Consider the following 7515-nt stretch of genomic DNA (forward strand, 5'->3'; position numbering starts at 1 on the left):
AATTTATTTTTATTATTAAACGCCCGGCGAGATAACGACCTGTTTAATTGTGTACGCGCGTAATATTTATCGCGCGGTGTAAATACTTTTCCGTCGTGACGCAGATTCAATGTTGCAATTTTCACGCACAGTTCGTTACCACTGCGATCATTTTTGGCTGACTCTAATTTTACCTACCTACGTTGCTGTAAAAGATAAAATTTGTTATAAATAGATTCATTTTTTTATATAATTTTGTCAAGTCTTTGCCTACAACCTACTGCTAGCATCACGTCATCCCTTCCACCCCCTGAGTGAGAATCCATTGGTAAGACCCACTCCCCAATTCTAATAAAGATTTTTACGATTTTACCGAGCTCTTCCGTCTTCCCCAATACCTTTTCAGTTCCTCGACGTTCTTAAAGTTTTACTCAGTGACACTCAAATTTGGGATATTTTACTCATCACATGATTCCCATGATGACATCAAATCTTTGACCCACTTTATGAGGTTGTCATTATAAACGACTTTTAATGTCTTCTCATTATCCGATTAATCCTCACAATAATCACATTTCTGCTTAAAGGCAACATGACAAAACAGGGCATCAAGTATAGGGTAAGTAGAATAGACTTACTTCATCTACCCTTGTGCAGGTATCGTAAATGGTGGAAATTCATCCACATGGTTTACCATATTTTCTTTATGTGGTCATTTTAATTTTATTATTTTCCAAGTATTCTAGGATCCACTAATAAGGCATCCTTGATTGACCAATTTTTGTGGCATATCATCCGTTTTCTTATTGTTCTTCCAAAAAAAACATTTTCATATCATCATCAGCCTGAATCTATCCACTGCTGAATGAAGGCAAGCTGCTTCCACTTCTCTCGATCCTGTGCATTGCGTTGCCAAGTACTTCTGCAGAACTTTATCATTTCATCGATCCTGCGGCCTCTAGGTCTACCTTGCGGACGTTTTGTATTATTTTCATATATAATATGCATTATATTTGGCATCAACTAGCATATATTTTTTTAATATTGGTATAGGTACCAGTTAAATAAAATATAACATTTTAATCAAAATTATAACAGTTGGAAATATCCTAATGGATGAAACCAGTCATAATTGTTTGTTAATTATATGAAAAATACTATAAAAAATATAATCATAGATATTTTTTATTTATATGTAAAAGCATTTTATTTATCTCTATACAATCTGTATATTATAATCTAGGCTGCGTCACGAAGAAGTTTAGTAACAGATTTTTTTACGAGAAAAGGATGTTAGCCACTTGCTCAACCTATTAATCCTATGCTCGGGATCAAAACACACATTGAAAAATAATATGTGAATTTTTCCTAATCCGGTATTCGGACATGAGACTCTTGATTTACCAACCGGATTCATTATTCTACTCACCCGCAACTTAGAAATTGAACAGTTTTCATTATATACCTATATATATTTATTATTCAATGAAGAATTCACAAGATTCGAGATTTTAAAATTTTTTATTGAATATAATTTATTAAAAAAACATCTCTGACACATACCTGTATTTAAATTCCTACATAAATCTTAGAAAAAAAATATAGCGCCAATCAAGATTTGAACCTACATCCATATATACTCTTTACCAATTTAGACACACGCGCCGTATCTAAGTACGATGAAATTAACTGATAGTCATTCAACTGAAGCTTTACAAATTTAAGATATATCTCTGATGTATTTTCAACTTATGTATATTCAATACCAAGAATATTATATAATGGCATAAATTCGAACGTAGATTTTTGTTTCATATACTTTTAAAATTGTATAATGAAAACAAAACACGTGTCGTATTTTTTCCAATTTTTCAAACATAGTAAGATTATGGTTTCCAATAACGGTGGTATGATTATATTTAAATCTTATTCAGCATAAGCTACTCTAAATAAAATGAGCTTTTATGTAAGTAATCCAATTCGATTATAGTGCTTAAATTTTTTTGTGACTATTAGACAGTAGAGCTTTGAATTTTCTGTTATCGGGCTTATTGGATAAGATAAATATAAATTTTTCCTATAACGGCGTGGATCCCAGGTTCGAATCCTGGGTCTGGCAAGTACACACACATATTGTTTTTAAATTTGTGTTTGAGTATCAGAGTATGGACCTAATAAGTTGAGCAAGTGGCTAACATACATTTCTCGTAAAAAAACAAAAATCTGTTATTACAAACCTCCACTCTGTGAAAGCCCATGTGATCTTATTAGGATCGAGCATGGTTATTATAAAAATCATCAAAAACAACTATAAAATTAATTAAAGTTCATTTCTCAATGTATTAAGATTTCTCTTGTAGAAGAATTATCTGAGTACAAATGTCTTGTACCAATTTCATTGTTAATATCTATTAGGGTCTCGACATTCATTACATCTTTAATGACCTACCCTCTACTGGAAATATCTATTTCGACTCATCCCATAAAAACGGGCTCACCAGATTTATAACCATTAATCTTTTAAAAGAACGCAATTCGTCCTTTGGTATCATTCATTACGTGTCCCATACCCTTCCTCTGCCAATTTTCTACAAATAACCTTTTATTGACGTTTTGGATATTCAATTTACTTTACAACCCACCTATCTGAAATTGATATATCTTTATTTTCATTTTATAGATACGCACTTCTTAGTTTTTGCAGATTTCGGGCGTGCATACAGCAAAATAGTATGCCTAGTCAATTTTCCATAATATACTAGCAAAGAACAACTGACATACGGCTATTTATAACTACGGATATTAACATTATGAGTTACTGCGACCTGTCATCATTTAAAGATTCAGAAAATGGTCATTTTTATTGCATTGTTGAGTTGCCTAGAGTCATAAATCACATATTCCAAAAATCGAGTTTTGAGATAAACGCAAAAAACCACCAAAGCACTGTTTTTAGTAATTTGAAGAAAAATACTGAACTCCTTGAATATTAATGAGTGAGTCGATTGACATTATTTTTTTTAAATGTATATATAAGGCTGCCGACATATAGCACACTATGAGAAGTAGTGCTCTTTGATTGGTTAGAAAGGCCTTGATGATAGAACTCACATTATTCATTGAAAAATGTGAGTTATGACACCGACAGTCAACTTTTGTCAACGACTTTTACATAGTTTTAAGTGGGTTTTGACAGGCAACTATTTTTCATTATTTAGATTAATACGTTAAAGTTCCCACCACCACCCGTTATATATGCACAGCCGTGGATATGCACGGCCGCTTTCTATGACGCTTTAAACGTGTCTGAAAGAAGTGATTTTAAGTGCTCATTCCGTCCCGAGACGGAGCCGCACGGGACTGATGCTGCAACCATGCACCGTGGTGCTTAAAGAATAAATTTAAGAAAGATTTTTTTTTGTTTGGACTGGCTCTGCTGTCCGCTGACGTTAAGCGCTTTGTCTACCTGCATACTGAGTGTCACGAATTAATGCATTATTGATTAATTTAATAAAACGTAAATTTTTTTGTACTTATTCTACTTTTTATTTAATAAATTTGGACCGGTTTTGTCCGCCTCAAAGGGAAATTTTCAACTAAATAATAAAACAGTTATTACCAAAACAAAATCATAAAGGCGACCGAAATAATATACCAATACATCGCATTTATTAAATAAAAAAGTGGAATAAGTACAAAAAATGCGTTTTATTAAATTAATCAATAATACAATAATACAGTTCCACCATGTATTCACAGTTAACAAAATAAAAGAAATTAATAAATCAATTCCATTAGAATCACTTGGTTTTAACTCAAAAATGACAAAATTGCGAAATGTGAGTTATGACTCTAGGCGACTCAGTTGTTTATTATATAATCAAAAATAAACAAAATGCGTCGCATGTGACATTTTAGATATATAATATTACCTTGGTTGTATCTACTGTATTGCGAGAAGAAATAGGATACAATTCTAATATGATGATAAGTATTATAATTACCCTGATTGAAAGCGGAGATTAATTAATTTAGGGGATGATACGAAGACTGCTCGAAGGCCAAGTTATCCAAATTAAGATTCTTTGTTTCCATTCCACCCTTCCATCCATTTTATCCACCATTTCCACTATTTCTAATAATGAACTGAGATATAATTAAGAGAAGGTTGTAATTCTACCATAAAAGTGTATTGATAACAATATCAAGTCATGAAATCCATCAATTTTGAAATATAAATATCGCTCTACTCAAGAAATTTTACAATTCAGCTATAAATCGAAGATATACACAGGAGCCGGATATCTATTTTTGTTACCTACTTGTACCTTTACAGATAATTTAATTTAACTGCTCACATCCAAAGGTTGTATTCGCGGTGACATAAACCTGCGGGCTTATCCCAAATTTTGATTGCGTCATATTTCTCATTCAAAATAACCAATTTTAACATAACTGCCGAGGGTGATAACGATCTATTGTATCCTAATCACATAGAAAGGGTCAAGTAGGGTTAATTTATGATCCACATTAAATATACGAACTAAACAAACAATATTCACTTAAGAAAATGAAGCTCTTTGATTAATTTGTAATCATGCTTCAGACCTGATAAAATACCATCAAATAATTACAGAGGAGACCCCATTGTTGAGTTGACTGATTTTATATTAATAATTTTGTAAAGTGATTATCTGGATCATCCGTTATGGAGTACGTTTTTAGAAAAGGCTAATACGTACCCAATGCATCTATTCTATATACAAGACCACTATCGGCGGTTATCGAGGGTAGTTTATCATAATATGTTTGTATTGAGGTATTATCATTGTTACAAGAAAAAGTCTAAACAGTCAAAACTGTTTATCTCGCTCTAAAATTTACCACAGCCAAGAGAGGCGCTGTTAAAACATAGCACTTATGGTAACAATAAAATTACAACTAACTTATGATAAAAAAATATAATTCTTCAGTACAAAAATAAAAAAAAATCCCTCGATAGCCGCCGATAGCGATCGATAGCAGTCTTGTGTATAGAATAGATTCGCAAGAGCAATAAATACATGCAATAGTGATGGATTTTAAATAAATAATTCTAATAAGTTTGTCACTGTTTATTTAAGAAACAACTTGAATTAATGCAAAAAACCATAACCCATCGTAATAAACATCTAATGAATGAAACAAAATATAAATAAATTGAAAGTTAATTTAATTTTTGTTAATATTCAGTAGATATTGCATTTGTTTATCGGCCAATTTTCATGATCAAATTTAATCATGGCAAATAAAATATCAAAAGTTTGCATTGAAACATTAAACAAAAAAGCAAAAATCGTCCGTTTTGTTTATATAGCTTAATCATAATAAACTATATAATTGAGCGTAGGTAATGGTGAAATTCAATATTTATATATTCTACAATAATGTATATTTTCATTAAAACATGATATATCAAGTTTTCATATTAGTTTATATAAGTACTATACGTATTAGAGATCTAGAATAATGTGAAAAGATATATTAGACTATATCAGAGTTTTTTAACGTTTTTTGAGCATTGTCGAAATGTTCTTTCGAAATTTTTTTCTGTAACCCAATCCTCGTGAACACTGCAAACTAGCAAGTTTTTTATAGTTGACGTTTTTTTCTGAAAATTCTGAGTGAAAAATAATAATGTAAAATTTAACAAACGGTTTATATATTCTAATATCTTGGGACCCGTTTACTGGTAAGTTTTTTTCAAGACTTGTTTTTATTATTACCTACTTATTGTAATGAATGCAAATCTTGAAACATTCTACTATTTTAAATGTACCTAATAAAAAAAATTATTGTATATATTACATATAAATCGGTTTTAGCTTAAAGTATATAAATTATGTAAATATATCTAAATAATATATACACAATTGACAAATATTAAATTTGGTTAATAGATATATATTATTATTAATGCCAAAAAGGAAAAATTGGGCTGATTCCAATAGATATCTAATATTTTTTTTATAAATTCAATTTCCATTAAGCATTGTAGTCGAGAATATTATTTTTTTCAATAAATTAAAAAACAAACAGTTCATTAATAGTTTACATATTAACGACATATACATACATACTTATTTGCAAATTCTTATATTATTTATTTTTAATATTTACTTTCATGATTATAATCCATGTTTAATATATAATATATTTAACATGTATAACAAATACATGAAATAAAAACTATTAATTTTAAATAATAATATTTAATACACGTAGGTTCACAACAAACTCCATGGCAGCACGAAATTCAAATAATACGCCATACAAAATAAAAAGTAAATACCTACATTATAGTAAATAATCAATGGTGTTGTATGTTTTTTTTCTTTCCATATACACAAAACGTCACACTTTCCAATAATTAATTGCACTAAATCACCGCTAGAACATAACAATTAGTGCGGTATTTTTCGACGCGATATTGTTGATAAAAAAACTGCGTTGATTTTGAATGAAATCTAAGCGGATTTTGCGCATGAGTGGTTTTGACATAGTAGTATATTATAATCACTTGACACTTGTATTAAAAAAGCTCACGCAAAAAACTCGGGTCCGCTCCGGCGAACGGCTTAGCTCCGACTGGCTGAAACTTTCGGAGTTTCCTTCGAAATCGCGTAGGCAGTTTTCCAAAGGCGCGTTCACGCTTAAAGATTTTCTTATCAGTAAACTCATTCATATCAACAACAAAATAACAAAACGATTTAAAAATGGTTTTTTTTTTATAATTACTAAAATATATCATTAATTAGAAAACGATACATTAAGAAAATAATTGATCGTTTCCCAGAACGAAAGTTAATTTATAACATAATTATTTGACATACTAAAAGAAAGAATAAAATTGATAAGTATTCTAAAAACGCTATCACAATAATATATAGAACGCGTAATACTTTTAAACTGCTCTTCGATCCAACGACTAAATTACACAGTATTAGATACATATTATTTTATAATATTGAATATGACGAATTATTCGACATCGGACGTATATAAATTCGCGCCCCTCTACCCACACCTCACCTTACCACTTCACCACTGCTGTTTAAACACTTTACCTAGTATATTATTTTCAAAAAGTTTCTCCGCGTAACTTTGGACATTATTAAGGTAAAACTTTATTACACTAGTACTGGTTTTATCGGTGAAGGTTTCAGGTTGATAACAATCATCATTGACAAAAATTTCAATTTTATTTACATGAATGATACATGGAGACCTTGTATTTAGAGTACCAGAATACAAAAAGTTGGTACTAATAATTCATTCAATAATATGTGCAAGTTTCATCAATATTAGTACCAGTAGTTGAATTAGCTATAATAGAAAAAAACGAAAACGGAATACTCAGTACAACTTTATTAAGTAGGTAGTGTTGATTCATATTTCATAACGTGGCATACCCATAGTGAAATTTGGATCTGAACCCCGAAACATTTTCAAAATTTTATTATTTTAGCATTATTTTTTTCTATTTTAAACAAAAAT

The 7515-nt window shown here is 30.2% G+C and overlaps 1 protein-coding gene across 1 annotated transcript in view; it reads right to left on the reverse strand.

The window, feature by feature from the left end:
* The window catches only part of LOC147070920 (neuroglobin-like), a 258925-nt gene extending 252334 nt beyond the window's left edge, over positions 1 to 6591 (reverse strand). Inside the window, exon 1 of the mRNA XM_085948906.1 lies at positions 6315 to 6591. The gene's annotated coding sequence lies outside the window, so the exon portion shown is untranslated. The remainder of the gene's footprint in view (positions 1 to 6314) is intronic.
* Positions 6592 to 7515: the final 924 nt, after the last annotated feature.

The sequence above is a fragment of the Rhyacophila brunnea genome, unplaced genomic scaffold (assembly GCF_057557595.1).
Source record: "Rhyacophila brunnea isolate RB1 unplaced genomic scaffold, BYU_Rbru_1.0 scaffold_21, whole genome shotgun sequence".
In the NCBI taxonomy this organism is placed as follows: domain Eukaryota; kingdom Metazoa; phylum Arthropoda; class Insecta; order Trichoptera; family Rhyacophilidae; genus Rhyacophila; species Rhyacophila brunnea.